The sequence below is a fragment of the Eretmochelys imbricata genome, chromosome 17, assembly GCF_965152235.1.
Source record: "Eretmochelys imbricata isolate rEreImb1 chromosome 17, rEreImb1.hap1, whole genome shotgun sequence".
NCBI classification, from domain to species: Eukaryota; Metazoa; Chordata; order Testudines; family Cheloniidae; genus Eretmochelys; species Eretmochelys imbricata.
The window spans coordinates 9,166,541-9,184,910 of NC_135588.1; the positions used below are offsets into that span (position 1 = coordinate 9,166,541).

The 18,370-nt window shown below is 50.4% G+C and overlaps 1 protein-coding gene across 2 annotated transcripts in view; it reads right to left on the reverse strand.

Annotated features, from left to right (window-relative positions):
- The window catches only part of AKAP1 (A-kinase anchoring protein 1), a 43,357-nt gene extending 37,049 nt beyond the window's left edge, over window positions 1-6,308 (reverse strand). For both annotated transcript variants that reach the window (XR_013348243.1, XM_077836475.1), the window contains exon 1: window positions 6,217-6,308. The gene's annotated coding sequence lies outside the window, so the exon portion shown is untranslated. The remainder of the gene's footprint in view (window positions 1-6,216) is intronic.
- Between the last annotated feature and the right edge of the window lie 12,062 nt (window positions 6,309-18,370).

An 18,370-nucleotide genomic window follows, 5' to 3' on the forward strand; every position in this document is an offset into this window, starting at 1 on the left:
AGGCATAGCATTGGCAATAGTGACTTGTTGGGAGGAAGCCTGCCCTCATGCTGCCTGTGCTAAGATTACAGATTTCAGTCTCCAGGGCTGCCATCTTGATCCATTCATGAGCTTTAGAACCACATGAGAATTTTTAAAAGCATGACAAAAACGCATCAATAGTGCTCAATAACACAACACAGAAAACGAAAACTGCTCTTCACCTATCTAGAGACTGAGAGGGTTGGTGCTGGGATAGGAAGTGGTATCTTGAAATCTGTAGACTGGAGTAGATGATAGTGAGGAGATGCAGCAATTTCCTGCAATATCTTTGGGAGATCTTGCTATGATACAGTTAGGTATCATTGTGGGCCAGAGCCTGTATGGATTTCCCTGGGGGAGGGTGACCAGAGCCCTCCAGGAACTAAGAACAGAGCGGGGTGATTAGGCAAATTCACTCAGGTTGTAACACCTCCAGAGAAGCACCACCCACTGGAAAGGCTCACATACAGTAGGGTCAAACTAGATTTTCCAGAGACAGGACTTTTGGATAAATAGCCTAAATTTAATCTGCTTCAGGGTCTCTCTTCTGATCCAGCCAACAAGCAGAACCTTCTGCAGGGTGGCCCCCCCACAATCCGTAGGGAAGGGGTGGAAGGACCAATGTCTGCCAGAGGTTGGAACTGGGGTGACAAGGATTATAGTAACCTAGTCGCAGAACCATGGACAGAACTAAGTGCTGGTCTACACTTAAAAGTTAGGTCAACACAGCAACGGTGCTCAGGGGTGTGAAAAATTCACAGTCCTGAGTGCTGTAGCTATGCCAACCTCACCCCAGATGATGCAGACCAATGGTTCTCAAACTGTGGGTCAGGACCCCAAAGTGGGTTGCGACCCTGTTTTAATGGGGTCACCAGGGCTGACAAACTGCTGGGGCCCGGGGCCAGAACCAATGTCTGAGCCCCACCGCCCAGGGCCAAAACCCAAGGCCTGCCATTCCAGGTGAAAGCCAAGGCCCAAGGGCTTCAGCCCTGGGTTACAGGCCCCCCGCCTGGGGCAGAAGCCCTTGGGCTTCAGTTCTGGCCCTACCAGGCTTTGGAATACCCCCCCTCCCCCACCATCCCCGAGGCAGCAGGGCTTGGGTAGGCTCAGGCTTCAGTCCCCCCTCCTGGGATCGTGTAGTAATTTTTGTTGTCAGAAGGGGGTCGCGGTGCAATGAAGTTTGAGAACCCCTGAAGCAGACGCAGCTAGGTCGATTCCATAGCTGCTCGGAGAGGTGGATTACCTGCAGCGATGGAAAACCCCTTTCCTTTGCAATAGGAAACATACATTACGGGCACTACAGAGACATAGCTGCAGCATCCATCATGTAGACATGTCCTTGGAACTCCCAGCTCTTAATCCCTTGCTTTAATTGCCCAAACGCATTCTCTACTGAGGAAAAGGCAGACTGTCCTCCTGGAGCAACCCTGCCATGCCCCAGCAGGTCATATGCTTTCTTTCCCATTTCACTCCGCAAGCTTGCATGGCTGTAACTCTGTAGATCATTCACAGACACAAAACAAACAGGAGAAATGTGAAGTTAGCATCTTTGCTACCACCTTCCTCAGCAACAAGTCCTTTCCTTTCCCTGAGACAAAGTTCACAGCATTCTGATAACACCTAGCAGGTGTTAGAATGGCAGCATAAAGTCAGCCGAGCCCAAGAAACATTGAAAGTCCAAGCATGTAAGTTACTTTCATTTGGCTGTCCTTGACTCTTCCTTAACAATATGGCCTATGGTGCAGCACACCTATCCTTTGCTATTTCATATCACTATGGATTGGTTGGTGTGAAGATTTCCTGTGGAGGGAAGGGTGGGAAGAGATTCCCCAATTACACATCCTACAGATACCGTGTCTTCTCTACTGAGAAGGGCAGCGGCTTCCTACACTTTGCAAAACTGCCATGAACGTTTACCATTCCAGGCACAAGTCTACTTGTTCAAAGCTCATGACGACACTGGAAAAAACTCCAGTTCATATTTTTACTTGTGAGTTGAAAGAAACATGGCAAGCAGGCTAATAAAATACTGCTGGACTGTGCTACAATATAATTCCTCTCTTTCTCACTGCATCCACTAGCTACATATTGGCCTTATAAGCAGGTAAAGGTTGTACCAGTGTGAGAAGGGTTAGGTAATTATAGTTTGTTTACCCTCTGGTAGTGCCTAGAGGGCCCCATTATGCTGGGTGCTGTACAAACAAATGAGACAGGCTAGTCTGCACTAGTAAATCCACACCTAACACTTCTGTCAACCCTCACTTTCATTTTCAAGCTGTTGCAACAGGGCTCCCAACCGACATGAAATCACATCCAGCCCTGACTCTCACAGGACTCTTGGTCTGTACAACAATGTGTTTCTGAGAGTCTACAACTAGTATTTCCTCAACAAAACATGAAGAGCTAGGACTTCAGTGGAGTTAACTACGGTCTTTAACTGGCTTAACATGCCGACACTGAGAAATTAAAGATTCCCTCTGTATATTACAGAAATAGATCTACACAGTGGCAGGAAACTCTGAATCCAGCATCTAAGACAGCTATGGCATGTTGCAGCTCAACTGATTCTCATCTACCTACCCACCAGCTTTACAGATCAGAGACTAATGTAGTTTACACTACAGCATTCCAGCTGCCTTTTAACAAATTGTTGTAGTTCTGCAATGATTTAAAACAAAACCCCACACTATTATTTACTCACATATGAATCAGTTCTCAAGGAGACCAGAGGGTAAATCCTGACTAATGAATCCAATGGAAATTTTACCATTGACTTCAATGGGGTCAGGATTTCACCCCCGATTTCTTTTGGCCATGCTCAGTTTAAAGGAGGTTGTTTTTGGCTTTCAGTGGGAAGTATCTCCATGTGCTCTGGCCTAGTGCACGTCTCATTTCATTTGTGCACACTGCAAGTCTGAGCAGGGAAGACTTGCTTCTTTTTCTTAAAAAGAAAAGGAGTACTTGTGGCACCTTAGAGACTAACCAATTTATTTGAGCATAAGCTTTCGTGAGCTACAGCTCACTTCACGAAAGCTTATGCTCAAATAAATTGGTTAGTCTCTAAGGTGCCACAAGTACTCCTTTTCTTTTTGCGAATACAGACTAACACAGCTGTTACTCTGAAACCTTCTTTTTCTTAAAGGAGCAAACCCAAAAGCCATTGGTCAATAGACATCGATGAAGCCACGCTAAGCAAGACCTCACTGGGATTGCACACTGATTCCTTCGCCTAATCAACAAGCCAGACAGCGTGGGTTAGAAAGCTGTGTCACATCTACAAGAGCAGCAGGTACACGCCTGCCCAGTCACTCATCTTCCCTAAATAAGGCTGCATCAGGAGACCCAGAAGCACTCCTTTTCAGGTTGAAACAAGTACAGGGAGCTGATCTGGCAGCAAAGGAGCCCGAGCCAAGTGCACAGACTTGGCAAGGAGAAGACAAGTGACGTTCCTAAAGTTACCATTTAACACCAGCCCCTGCTCAGGAGCAGGTGAAGGGTGACCTACAGCAGTTGTTCAGAACAAGGGAACAAACTACTAAGCCCTCTGCTAGCTAGGCCTGCTGTGGCGCTCAGGTTGCTTGCAGCGCACTACCTGTTCCAGTCTGGGTATACGTGACCTTTGAAAGAGTAAACCTATAGGAGGGTGAGTGACCTTGGGAAAAAGGAGTTCAGGCCATTTCTCTGCAAATCCCAACAGGTGAGGGGTCAAGAAAGCATCTTGATGCCCTCTAGCTCCCAGAGATCAAGGCAGGGACTGTAAGGGGAGGCTCTCTCATCTTAACCTTTTAAAGAGGCATTGCCAGCCCCTTTCATGGTCACAGGTATGCAATCCCACATAGAAGGCGCATAAATAGCAAGGTTCAGGGGGTCACTATACACACAGCCTGTTAGGGGGTGGGGGTTTCAAACCTGACACCAACCTCACCCTCTTAGAGTGAAATAAAGACAGTTAATAATACACCCTCGGTATAACAATGCCAGACTCACTGACAACCCAGCTGCCTGGGTTGGAAACTTTCACCATGCAATTAACTCTCAGCACCAGTACACCATGCAATCATGCTACCTCCTGCCCCATTTACAGTGGAAAAGCCAAACCTGCTGCAAATAGTCCAGAAAAAGAAAAGCCAAGCAACCCCCACACGGACAGAGGGGAATGGGAACAACCAGGCATCACCCATTCCCCTCCCTTTCAGTATGTATGTAGGGGAGATTGGGAACAGGGGTGCCATGGGGAAAAAGAGCTATTTAATGCCCCTTATAGGCACCATGCTGGCCAGTAAGGGCTGATCAGCTAGGGGAAAAGCTGCCAAAACCAACAGGGGACACATTAGCAACAAGCCAGAGACCCTGGAGCTCTAGGGAGCTGCACTCCCAAGAATGGGGAGACATTCAGCAGAATGGGACGGTATATCAGGGGGAGAGATCCCAAGTGGGCAGTGGGGAAGGGGTGACCCTGGGCGGGGTGGAGGGGACTGACTGGGGGGGGCTGACTGGCAGCACACGGGGTAGTGGGGAAGGGGTGACCCCGGGGGGGGGGGGAAACTGACTGGCAGCACACGGGGAAGGGGTGACCCCAGGACGGGGGGAGGGGTGGGGGCTGACTGGCAGCACACGGAGCAGCGGGGAAGGGGTGACCCCGGACAGGGGGGACTGACTGGCAGCACACGGAGCAGCGGGGAAGGGGTGACCCCGGGCAGGACACGGGGAAAGGGTGACCCCAGGCCGGGGGAGGGAGGGGGGACTGGCTGGCAGCACACGGGGAAGAGGTGACCCCAGGCCAGGGGGAGGGGGGGGGGCTGACTGGCAGCACACAGGGCAGTGGGGAAGGGGTGACCCCGGGCAGGGGGGGCTGACTGGCAGCACACGGGGAAGGGGTGACCCCAGGCCAGGGGGAGGGGGGGGGCTGACTGGCAGCACACGGGGAAGGGGTGACCCCAGGCCAGGGGGAGGGGGGGGGCTGACTGGCAGCACACGGGGAAGGGGTGACCCCAGGCCAGGGGGAGGGGGGGGGCTGACTGGCAGCACACGGGGAAGGGGTGACCCCAGGCCAGGGGGAGGGGGGGGGGCTGACTGGCAGCACACGGGGAAGGGGTGACCCCAGGCCAGGGGGAGGGGGGGGCTGACTGGCAGCACACGGGGAAGGGGTGACCCCAGGCCAGGGGGAGGGGGGGGGCTGACTGGCAGCACACGGGGAAGGGGTGACCCCAGGCCAGGGGGAGGGGGGGGGCTGACTGGCAGCACACGGGGAAGGGGTGACCCCAGGCCAGGGGGAGGGGGGGGGCTGACTGGCAGCACACGCGGAAGGGGTGACCCCAGGCCAGGGGGAGGGGGGGGGCTGACTGGCAGCACACGGGGAAGGGGTGACCCCAGGCCGGGGGGAGGGGGGGGGCTGACTGGCAGCACACGGGGAAGAGGTGACCCCAGGCCGGGGGGGGGGGGGGGGGCTGACTGGCAGCACACGGGGCAGCGGGGAAGGGGTGACCCCGGGCAGGGGGGGCTGACTGGCAGCACACGGGGCAGTGGGGAAGGGGTGACCCCGGGCAGGGGGGGCTGACTGGCAGCACACGGGGAAGGGGTGACCCCAGGCCAGGGGGAGGGGGGGGGGCTGACTGGCAGCACACGGGGAAGGGGTGACCCCAGGCCAGGGGGAGGGGGGGGGCTGACTGGCAGCACACGGGGAAGGGGTGACCCCAGGCCAGGGGGAGGGGGGGGGGCTGACTGGCAGCACACGGGGAAGAGGTGACCCCAGGCCGGGGGAAGGGGGGGGGCTGACTGGCAGCACACGGGGAAGAGGTGACCCCAGGCCGGGGGGAGGGGGGGGGCTGACTGGCAGCACACGGGGCAGCGGGGAAGGGGTGACCCCGGGCAGGGGGGGCTGACTGGCAGCACACGGGGCAGTGGGGAAGGGGTGACCCCGGGCAGGGGGGGCTGACTGGCAGCACACGGGGCAGTGGGGAAGGGGTGACCCCGGGCAGGGGGAGGGGGGGGGGCTGACTGGCAGCACACGGGGCAGCGGGGAAGGGGTGACCCCGGGGGGGGGGGCGCTCCCTCTGGAGAGCTGACAGCTGCCCGCCCACGCCGGCGCCTGCCCATCACCGCTCGGCCGCTGAGCCCCCGCAGCTCCCAGCCCGGCCCACTCCCACCCCACCATCGCCCGGAGAACGCGGCGGCGCGGCCCGGCCCGATACTCACGATCCGTCCGGTGCTCGCCGCCCCCGGTGCAGAGCCCTCGTGCGCACCGTGCCCAGCCCCCCCCGGCCGCTCCCCGCGAGCCGCGCTGTCCCCACGTGCTGCCCGACCGGGCCCCTTGCGAACACTGAGACATTCAACCGATACACGACGGCCCGCACGCCCCGCCCCCCTGCGCGAGACAGCCACAGCTCGCGAGACCTGCCCGCCGGCGAGCGCCCCTCCTGCCCCGACGCCACGGGCCGCGGAGGCAGCTGCGCATGCGCCTTTCGAACCCACCTCGCCCGCCCCAAGGGTACAGCGGAGAGGGAAGAGAGAGAGCACGTGGAGGAAGCCTAAGATCCTGCCCCTCCGCCCCCCCCCCGCCCCGACCCCCTCTTCCCCCCCCCCCCCAGCCCCGGATCCTTCCCACTCCGCCCCCCCCAGCCCCGGATCCTGCCCCTCCGCCTTCCCCCGGCCCCGATCCTGCCCCCTCGTCCCCTCCTCAGCCCCGGATCCTGCCCCTCCGCCCCGGCCCCCTCTTCCTCCCTCCAGCCCCGGATCCTTCCCACTCCGCCCCCCCCAGCCCCGGATCCTGCCCCCTCTTCCCCCCCAGCTCCAGATCCTGCCCCTCCACCTGCCCCAGCCCCTGATTCTGTCCGTCAGCTCCCTCCGCCCCTCCACCTGCCCCCCCATCGCCCCTCCCCAGCCCTGATCACCCCCTGCCCCCCACTCCAGGGGTGATGGAATAATTTGTACACGGGGGGTGCTGAGAGCCATTGAACCAAACTGTAAATCCCGGATACACTGGAAACCAAGCCAGGGGTGCAACAGCACCCTGAGTTCCATTCTCTATGACCCACCCATGGCACCCAATCCTGGCCCTGTACACTGGCCCACCCCCACCCTAAACTCCCAATCCTGGCCCTGTGTGCACACACACACACACTGCGGTGCTCACACCCGGGCCCCTGGGCTGAGCTCCTAAGTCTGCCTCACATATAGGCCCATTGGAGACCCAACCCGTCCCACAGCTCATGCTGCCAAGGGCAAGGCTACCTTCTATTTTTAGTGCATTAGCTGGATGGCAACACCACTGTGTATCCTTGAGCTGGGAATTACACCCCCAGCTTGAAGTCTAGACACACACAGAGCGTGCGCTCTGACACCGCGGAGTTGGAGAGGTTACTGTAATTACGCACTTCACCCTATTGCATTTGACACCCTGGGTAACAAGGATATTCAGGGGATATTCAAAGAAAGAAGCTCCCATCTCCTCTCCCTGGCTGGGTGGGAATGCTCCCCTGCATGTCCTCTTTTTGGCTGGTGCAGGGGCTGTTTCAATCTGCTTTCAACAACTGGGCATATGCTGCTTGTTTTAGATCTTTATGCCAGAGGCACCTCGTAATACTAGAAATTTCTGTGCAACCCCCCATGTCGCCTTCTTTAACAGCCACTGGTATCTGAATCACTTCCTTGGAGGAGCTAAAAATGGCTCTGTCGTGTTTCCCTTCATGTTAATTTATTTGTTTGTTTATCTGTAGTCTGTATTCTAACTAAATACCCTAATTCTACACAGACTGCACAACTCAATCACCTACAGCAGTCAAACAATGACTATGCTCTTCAAACAAGCCATCACTGTCAACTCGAGGCTGTTCTACAAAACTTTCAACAAGCACTGTAAAAGTAAAAAACTTGAACAGTCAAATATGTTAGCCAACAACTACAGCCACTGAAGCTGGGCAAGTCACTTCACCTGTCTGTACTTCAATTTCCTTAATTGTAAAAGAGGGATAGAGATCCCACTCTGAGAACTATGGATGAAAAGTGCTACATATGAATTATTATTAATGTTGTCACATGCGTTTATTTGGTAAATCTGACATTAGTAAGTTTCCATTGGTTCATATCAGTAACAAATATAAAAGAAAAAGAGTACTTGTGGCACCGTAGAGACTAACAAATCTATTTGAGCATAAGCTTTTCTGAGCTACAGCTCACTTCATCGGCTGCATGCAGTGGAAAATACAGTGGGGAGATTTATATACACAGAGAACATGAAACAATGGGTGTTACCATACACACTATAACCAGAGTGATCACTTAAGGTGAGCTATTACCAGCGGGGGGGGGGGGGGCGAGAAGGAGTGAGGGAACCTTTTGTAGTGATAATCAAGGTGGGCCATTTCCAGCAGTTGACAAGAACGTGTGAGGAACACTGTGGGGGGTGGGGGGGGGGAATAAACATGGGGAAATAGTTTTACTTTGTGTAATGACACATCCACTCCCAGTCTTTATTAAAGCCTCATTTAATGGTGTCCAGTTTGCAAATTAATTCCAATTCAGCAGTCTCTCGTTGGAGTCTGTTTTTGAAGTTTTTTTGTTGAAGAATTGCCACTTTTAGGTCTGTAATTGAGTGACCAGAAAGATTGAAGTGTTCTCCAACTAGTTTTTGAATGTTATATTTCTTGACGTCTGATTTGTGTCCATTTATTCTTTTATGTAGAGACTGTCCGGTTTGGCCAATGTACATGGCAGAGGGGCATTGCTGGCACATATCACAATGGTAGATGTGCAGGTGAACGAGCCTCTGATAGCGTGGCTGATATGATGAGGCCCTATGATGGTGTCCCCTGAATAGATATGTGGACACAGTTGGCAACGGGCTTTGTTGCAAGGATAGGTTCCTGGGTTAGTGTTTTTGTTGTGTCATGTGTGGTTGTGGTGAGTATTTGCTTCAGGTTGCGGGGCTGTCTGTAAGCAGGGCCTGGCCTGTCTCCCAAGATCTGTGAGAGTGATGGGTTGTCCTTCAGGATAGGCTGTAGATCCTTGATGATGCGCTGGAGAGGTTTTAGTTGGGGGCTGAAGGTGATGGCTAGTGGCGTTCTGTTATTTTCTTTGTTGGGCCTGTCCTGTAGTAGGTGACTTCTGGGTACTCTTCTGGCTCTGTCAATCTGTTTCTTCACTTCAGCAGGTGGGTATTGTAGTTGTAAGAATGCTTGATAGAGATCTTGTAGGTTGTCGTCTCTGTCTGAGGGGTTGGAGCAAATGCGGTTGTATCGTAGAGGTTGGCTGTAGACAATGGATCATATGATGTGGTCTGGATGAAAGCTGGAGGCATGTAGGTAGGAATAGCCGTCAGTAGGTTTCCGGTATAGGATGGTGTTTATGTGACCATCGCTTATTAGCACTGTAGTGTCCAGGAAGTGGATCTCTTGTGTGGACTGGTCCAGGCTGAGGTTGATGGTGGGATGGAAATTGTTGAAATCATGGTGGAATTCCTCAAGAGCTTCTTTTCCATGGGTCCAGATGATGATGTCATCAATGTAGCACAAGTAGAGTAGGGGCATTAGGGGACGAGAGCTGAGGAAGCGTTGTTCTAAGTCGGCCATAAAAATGTTGGCATACTGTGGGGCCATGCAGGTACCCATAGCAGTGCCACTGATTTGAAGGTATACATTGTCCCCAAATGTGAAATAGTTATGGGTGAGGACAAAGTCACAAAGTTCAGCCACCAGGTTTGCTGTGACATTATCGGGGATACTGTTCCTGACGGCTTGTAGTCCATCTTTGTGTGGAATGTTGGTGTAGAGGGCTTCTACATCCATAGTGGCCAGGATGGTGTTTTCAGGAAGATCACAGATGGAATGTAGTTTCCCTCAGGAAGTCAGTGGTGTCTCGAAGCTAGCTGGGAGTGCTGGTAGCATAGGGCCTGAGGAGGGAGTCTACATAGCCAGACAATCATGCTGTCAGGGTGCCAATGCCTGAGATGATTGGGCGTCCAGGATTTCCAGGGTTATGGATCTTGGGTAGCAGATAGAATAACCCAGGTCGGGATTCTAGGGGTGTGTCTGTGCAGATTTTTTCTTGTGCTTTTTCAGGGAGTTTCTTGAACAGATGGTGTAGTTTCTTTTGGTAACCCTCAGTGGGATCAGAGGATAATGGCTTGTAGAAAGTGGTGTTGGAGAGCTGCCTAGCAGCCTCTTGGTTCATATTCCAACCTATGCATGATGACGACAGTACCTCCTTTGTCAGCCTTTTTGATTATGATGTCAGAGTTGTTTCTGAGGCTGTGGATGGCATTGTGTTCTCCACTGAGGTTATGGGGCAAGCGATGCTGCTCTTCCACAATTTCAGCCCGTGCACGTTGGCGGAAACAGATTGACAGAGCCAGAAGAGTACCCAGAAGTCACCTACTACAGGACAGGCCCAACAAAGAAAATAACAGAACGCCACTAGCCATCACCTTCAGCCCCCAACTAAAACCTCTCCAGCGCATCATCAAGGATCTACAGCCTATCCTGAAGGATGACCTATCACTCTCACAGATCTTGGGAGACAGGCCAGGCCCTGCCTATGGACAGCCCCCCAACCTGAAGCAAATACTCACCAGCAACCACACATGACACAACAAAAACACTAACCCAGGAACCTATCCTTGCAACAAAGCCCGTTGCCAACTGTGTCCACAGATCTATTCAGGGGACACCATCACAGGGCCTAATCACATCAGCCACGCTATCAGAGGCTCGTTCACCTGCACATCTACCATTGTGATATGTGCCAGCAATGCCCCTCTGCCATGTACATTGGCCAAACCGGACAGTCTCTACGTAAAAGAATAAGTGGAAACAAATCAGTCGTCAAGAATTATAACATTCAAAAACCAGTCGGAGAACACTTCAATCTTTCTGGTCACTCGATTACAGACCTAAAAGTGGCAATTCTTCAACAAAAAAACTTCAAAAACAGACTCCAACGAGAGACTGCTGAATTGGAATTAATTTGCAAACTGGACACCATTAAATGAGGCTTTAATAAAGACTGGGAGTGGATGTGTCGTTTCCCCATGTTTATTTCCCTGCCCTTACTGTTCCTCACACGTTCTTGTCAACTGCTGGAAATGGCCCACCCTGATTATCACTACAAAAGGTTTTTTTTCTGTGCTGCTGGTAATAGCTCACCTTACCCGATCACTCTTGTTACAGTGTGTATAAAACAATGGGTGTTACCATGTTCTCTGTGTATATAAAATCTCCCCACTGTATTTTCCACTGCATGCATCCGACGAAGTGAGCTGTAGCTACAAAAGCTTATGCTCATATAAATTGGTTAGTCTCTAAGGTGCCACAAGTACTCCTTTTCTTTTTGCGGATATAGACTAACACGGCTGCTACTCTGAAAAGTATAAAATAGTGGCCTTTTACTCTCAGAGACTTTTTCATTGGGAGGAAAACCACCTTGGAGCTAGGAAGGCTAAATCATCCATATGTGGGGAAAAAATTAGCGGGTGCTTAGTAGCACCGTCCGGCAGCCAGCCCCACACACACTCTACCCAGCACCTACGGCCCACTGGTAGCCCTTCCGATCATTTTCTCCCCCTCCCTTCCAGTGCCTCCTGCCTGCCCCAGAACAGCCGTTCAGGTCAGAGGAGGAGAGGGGACAGGGTGTGCTTGGGGAAGAGGTCGGGGCTTGGAAAAAGGGGTGGAGTTGGGACGGCCCTGGTGTGGAGAGGAAGTCGAGCACCCCTCAGGTAGAGAGGAAGTCAGCACCTATGGCACCATCAATAACTCCCCAAGGCGGTGGTGGATTCTTGGGCACTTGAAGTCTTTCAATCAAGACTGGATCTCTTTTTACAATACATGATGCTCTAGTTCAAACACAAGTTATGGGCTTGATGCACCAATTCCTTGGTGAGGTTCTTTGGCGTGTGCTATGCAAGAGGTCAGACTAGAATATCAGGATTTTTCAAATGCGGCCACTAGCGGCTTTTCATGAGGCCACAGCCTCCTGGGTGCTGATTTGGGGTGCGGGGACAAAGCAATAGTTCCTCCCCCAGGGCTGCCAGCAGGGTTTGGGCCCTGTCCCTCTCTGGTGGTGGGGCTTGGGCTTCAGACCTGGGGTGGTGGGCCGCAGGCTCCATCCCCTGGCCATGAGCTTTGAACCCTGACCCTGGCCCCAGGCTCACATTCCAACCCCCACCTGCTGCCTCCTCTGGCCCTGGGCTCCAGCTGTGCAGCAGTGAGCTCTGACCCCCAGCCACATGGTTTCAGACTCTTGCCATGGGGACACATGATCCGGCCCCCAGCCGTGTGGCAGTGACTGCCAGCCCCAAGCTCACCTCCCCCGCCACATCGCCCCTGGTCCCCACTGCGTCCTCTGGCCCCAGTCCCCGGCTGTGCAGCTGCAGGGTTCTGGTTTCCCTCCCTCCATCCCCCCCCATACACACCCCTCTCCTGGCCCCTCAGCTGCTTCCCTACCCAGTTCCCCCTCCAGCTTGCCAGGGCTGAATAAGTCTGTTGTGAAAAGTGACAATTGTACATTTAATATCACTTTTCAGTGCCTCCCTGCTAGCTAGCGAGTCTGCTGCTGTGAAAAGTGATATTAACAAAATACAAATATCATTTTTCACTGAAACAGACTTAGGAGCTAGCAAGTCTAAAAAAAGTAAGCACCAAAAAAAAAAAAGAAAAGGCAAAAGACACTACAACAAAAAGGGACTAGAACATGCAAAACACATTATTTGTTTCTATTCTGTTTATGTCCAGCAAAGAATAGAGAAAACTGTACATCATTTTTATTATTGAGTCTGTGAAAAAACCCTACATAAATAAATTACAATGATTTGGACATGTCTATGTGCATATTTATTTGTTTTTCCTAAAGTTAATTAAGTATTTTAGGAAAAATTGTCAGAGCAGTCACCAGCAATTGGTGGCCGCACTCGGAGGCCACCAACAAATTTCTTGTGAGAACGCCTGGACTAGATGACTACACTGGACCTTTATGGCCTTAAAAACTATGAATGAAGCTATTAATCCCTCTGCAGCCTAAGGCACCGACTCCACATCTTGGTTCTTCTATCTATAAAATGGAAATAACAATACCAGTAATAACAGGACCTTATGGGTTATTGTGGGGATCAATCAGCTATTTGTTAGTGTCAGCTCTGTCACGATGGCACTAGTGACTGATCAAATGTTGCTTGCAGCAATGCTGCAGATTTACCAGCTATGTTAAATATGTTACCAGCTTAGTTGTGTCATACTCATAAGGGCTATCAAGAGGTGCAGAAAAACCAGAGCTATGTTTACACAGCAAAGCTGGCCCCCTGGTTTAGACTGCCCTCTTTTAAAGAAGCATGTTGGATAAAGCCTTATAATACAGGAAGCATCCCCTCTGAGGGTCATATTTACACACTGACAAGTGCAAAGCCAGAAACTCCATGAGCAGAGGAAAAAAATGTAAAGATCTAAGTAGTTCAGAAATTTGCACAACATGTGGGTGTGATAGGGAAAGAGAATATAGGGTGAGAGCTAAGCGATCCTTGGACCAAACATACATATGAACTGTATGTTGGATTGCTGTTTATTCCTCTATTCATAAAACTGTATACGAGGCCGGGGACGAGTTTGGACTCAACCCAGTGCGTGGCCTGCATTTGAGGAGCGGGTTGGGAATGACATGTGCTCATACACCTCTCCAAATAATACAGGAAGTGGGAATGGGAACAGCAATGACCGTCACTCTTTCAGAGGCAAGCAGTTTAAGGTGCAGCCTCGCAGTCTAGTCTCCACTACTGCACACGAGCACAGGTCTGGGAGCCAGGAAGAACAGTGACGGGGGAATGGGAGTTAATTGAGCGATGGGAACGACGGTAAAGTCAAATGGAATCATTCTATGACACAGAGGGTCGGTCTCCAGCTGGGAACGAACAGCACTGGGCTTGTCAACACGAGCATTTTTTTCTCATGTTTCCCAGCATTGCACAAACACCGATGATGTGGAAGAACTAGTGTAAGGTGCCCACTTGGCAACCAATGGCATTTTAAATGCCATGTTCCCTCTCTACAGGCTCTGAACAGGGAGAGAGGACTTGGTAGCTAGTCCTCGCTCAGCTCCCGATGCCGACACAGCAACTGTGTCTGCCGTGGACTTTTCCGGCTTTGCTTTCTCTGTTTCAACATTCGCTGCTACCTTGTGAGCAATGGACGGGGAAATACTTGTAGCCTGTCATTGGGCCTCTCTGCCCGATCAAAGAGATTGGCTGCAGACTTTCAAAGAAAGCTACTTAGACAACTCCAGGCTTGTTCTGGTGCCCAGAGGGAGGAAAGAAATAGGAAGGGCAGGGTGGGGCAATGTTGCAGTTGAGGGCAGAGTTTAATGGGGAGGAAAATGGGAGAGAGTGCATGGATAGCACATGAGGCTCAGCAGGCCTGAGTTGCCTAGAGAGAGAAATGAAACCTGAAACTTTCAGATGGAGCAGGGGAGCTTCACAGCTAAAGTAGATGAGCAGTGTCAGGATCAGGTTTGACAGGCTTAGGTAGCCTGGGGCTACAGGTCTGAATTCCAGCATGGTTGCTTTATCCTGCCAAGGTAGAGAAGCATCAGTTCAGTGCATTTTTCCCGGTGTGGCTCTTTCAGCCGAGACCTGAACAACCTTGATCTTGTCTGCTGGATGTTACAGCGGCTGAAGCACTTTTTAATAAGATTAGGGGCTTGTGCTGGTATCCTGGTCAAAATGTCCACGGCCCTTCACTTCTCATGCAACAGGTTGTGTGCTGATTACCACTCTCTAGCCAAGAGGTAGCTGAATTGCAAGAAGTAATTAGGGTAAAGTACTTTAAGACAAAGAGTACCATGAAGGAGGAGAATATGGACTCCAGAGCCTAAGGACTCATGGGATACTAAACCAAGTGCCAGATTTTCAATACTATTTAGGCATCTAAAAATGCAGATAGACAAGCAGTGGGATTAACAAAATCCAGGCGGGTTAGATACCTAACTCCCACTAAGAGTTCATCATTCTGTAAATCACACAAAGCCCCTATCTGCAGCTTTAGGCATCCAAATACCTTTAAAAATCTGGCCCAAATCTCCATTAATTAGCAACCAGGATCTCCCTACTGAGCTCCCTTACTCAAACTTAAACTGTGTTAAGCTACAGGGTTGACATAAAACATAGGGTGAAACCAGCTGTAGTTCATCACCAGGCTAGACCCCTGAATCCTTTATTCTATGTGCAAGTTATAAAGTTATATACTAATGGGTCTTTCATTCGCCACTAAACTTCCTTCCAATTGACAATTCTTTTATACCTGCAGTGTTTCTCAAATGTAGCCACTGTGGCCACATGGGGCCGCCAGGGGCTTTTCTTGCAGTCACAGCCTCCTGGGTGGTTATTGGTGTGAGGGAGGGGGGAAACAGTGGCCCCTCTCTGGAGTAACAAAAGCTGGAGGAGCAGGCAGCCAGTGAGTTCCCCACCTTCCCAAGGGTGGTGGGGTTGGGCGACAGCCCTGGGGTACAGGTGGCAGGCTCCAGCCACAGGGCTTTGGGATCTGTTTCCTGAGCTCACCACTCTTCCCATTACCTCTGGCCCCCGCTGCCTCTCCTAGTAGCCCATTGCCCCCGGGTCCCCCTGCCTCCCTACCCACCACCCCATCCAGAGCTCAGTATGTCCCAGGATTGACAGGGCTGAGTAAGACTGCTGTGAAAAGTGATAGTTGTTTGTTTGTTAGTATCACTTTTCGCTGCAGACTTAGTAGCTAGCAAGTCTAAAAAAAAAAATGGGCAAAAGAAACACTAAGAAAAAAGACAAGAATGTGCAAAGCACCTTCTTTGTGTTACTATTTTGTTTAGTTCCAGTAAAGAATAGACAACTGTACATTATTTTTATTATTGAGTCTGTAAAAAAAATCCTACATAAATAAATTACTATGATTTGGACATGCATATGTGCATATTAATTTGGTTTTCCTAAAGTATTTTAGGAAAAACTGTCAGAGCGGCCACCAAGAGCTGGTGGCCGCACTGTGAGGCCACCAAAAAATTTGTTGTGAGAAACCCTACCTTAGAGAGAATTCCTAGTCTGCCTAGCTCTTAAAGGCATAGCACCCAAGAACAAGTCCTATTCAAAGGGTGTAAGACATGTTTAGTTGTAAAGGCAATACCACATGTTAGATCTAATTCAAGATTTGGTTCTTGCGGTTTTTCACTATGCAACTATTTTTTAAGTAACACATTTCTACGGCTGTAACACAGCAAACATGAATTGTGTTGGTCAGTGTCAATGAGTAGTATGGAAGATTCACAGTACCGTGTCTGAGTAGCATTGCTTGTCCTGATCACACACATATTGGGACGGTGGAAGACTACGCTCTTGTTAGGTCAGCCAGACTGAATTTATTTTGCCCGCTTGCTTAAGTGTTTTTCTATTTTTTGTTAATGTGAGTAAAAAAGGGGCAGGATTCAAAATGCACAGTTTTGTCTCAGTCCTGGTGTTTTGCCCACAGTGCCTAGAGAGGCATCGTGAGAATTCAGGCAACTGGATCACATTTCTTTAATATTTTAAGGCTACGAAACACACAATACATTTATGCTGCATATACTGGAAAATACAACAATGCTAATACTTTCCCGTTCCAGCATCTTTCATCTGAAGATCTCAGAGAGCTTTAAAAAGCATTAAGCAAACTTGACAATACTCCAGGTGTAACATCTCATGTTCTTTGAAACCTCCAGTGACGGGGATTTCCACAACCTCCCTTGGAAGCCTATTATAGTACTTAACTATCCTTATAGTTAGAAAGTTCCTAATATCTAACCTAAATCTCCCTTGTGCAGATTAAGTCAATTACTTCCTGTCCTAACTTCCGTGGACATGGAGAACAATTGATCACTGTCCTCTTTACAACAGCCCTTTGAAAACTGTTGTCAGGTTTCCCCTCAGTCTTTTCTCAAGACTAAACATGCCCCATTTTTTTAACTTTTCCTCACAGGTCAGGTTTTCTAAACCTTATATCATTGTTATTGCTCTCCTCAAATCAAATATGCTAATAAAATGAATAACTGCATACCTGCCTGGCAAATGACATTTTTCTCACAGAACTAATACATGCCTCTGAGATCTTGCGAGAGTGAGGGAAAAGGGCCTCTGATTGCTAGTTCAATTATAGTAATGATTTACAAAGCAAGCACAGATTCCTGGGTAAAACAAGCCAGCATGGTACTAAAGAATTGGATAATCAAAAACAAACAGTGATAGATTAACTCCTATCAGTACCCTGAGACCAATTAATTATTGATTTCACATGCCTTTGTGAAAAAGCACAGATTTCTCTATTAACATCTCAAAAAAAAAAAAAAGCATCAGATCAATAATTTCTGGAGTTGCCTTGCAGAGCACGTGATTCCAATCTGGAGCTGACACAGTAAATTCCCTTCTTTCAGTGAGAGATTGGTTTCATCTGCCTGCAGGTACTGCTCTCTGCAGCTCTTCAGATGGGTCTGGGCAGGTCATTACTCAGAATGCTGAAGGATATCTTCTAACTTCAGCAAGGGCTCCTGTCTCAGAATACTTAATGGTACCTAGGGAATAGCCATGGCTGGAATGAGATCAGATGGGACGATTGTGTCACTTCCAACAGCTGTATCTGCAGCTGGGAGGATTTTCTTTATAGCTGCACAGTTCTTTGTGTGCTGCGGTTGCAGGAGAGCCAGCAGATCACATGGTGCTGGCTCTCCTTGTTTGAGGAAGCTAAGGAGACCATGTGGCAGACACACACGTGCTGCAGGCCAGAGAGAGGGGAAGGGAAGGTAGAGCAAAGACACAGCGTCAGACGGCGGCCCCTTTACTCACATTGGTGAGCAGTTGCTCACATGAGCAATCCCATCGACTTACTTGTATGAGTAACCGCTCAGTAGCGTGAATAAGGAGTCCACAATTTGGCCGAGATGTTAAATACACTTCACTGAAGCTGAGGTTGGCCCAGGGATGTAAGTGACATCAAATGGCTAGGGAGATGACCCATGAGATGAGCCGTCTGCTAAGATGCAGCACCCATGATCAAAGAGTCTGAGAACTGGTGCTTTTTAGAATATGAGAGAACCCGGGGGCAGCTGCGCTAACCCTTAGAACATATGTACTGAGCGTACCTACATGCTGCACTGGACAGCTAGCACCTGGCAGCAGAGATCACAGCTCTGTTTGCACATATTGGGCAAACAAATACTCCTGTGCAGAGCAGAGCCGGTCACAAATCTGCACCCAACACGATACTGAAAAAAGAGACAGCCTTCTGTGAACATTGCTTGCACCTTTTCCAAGGAGATCTGCTCTCGAGTCCTTTATTTATGGCTTTCCACAGGGCACTTCACATAGAACAATTCAACCTCC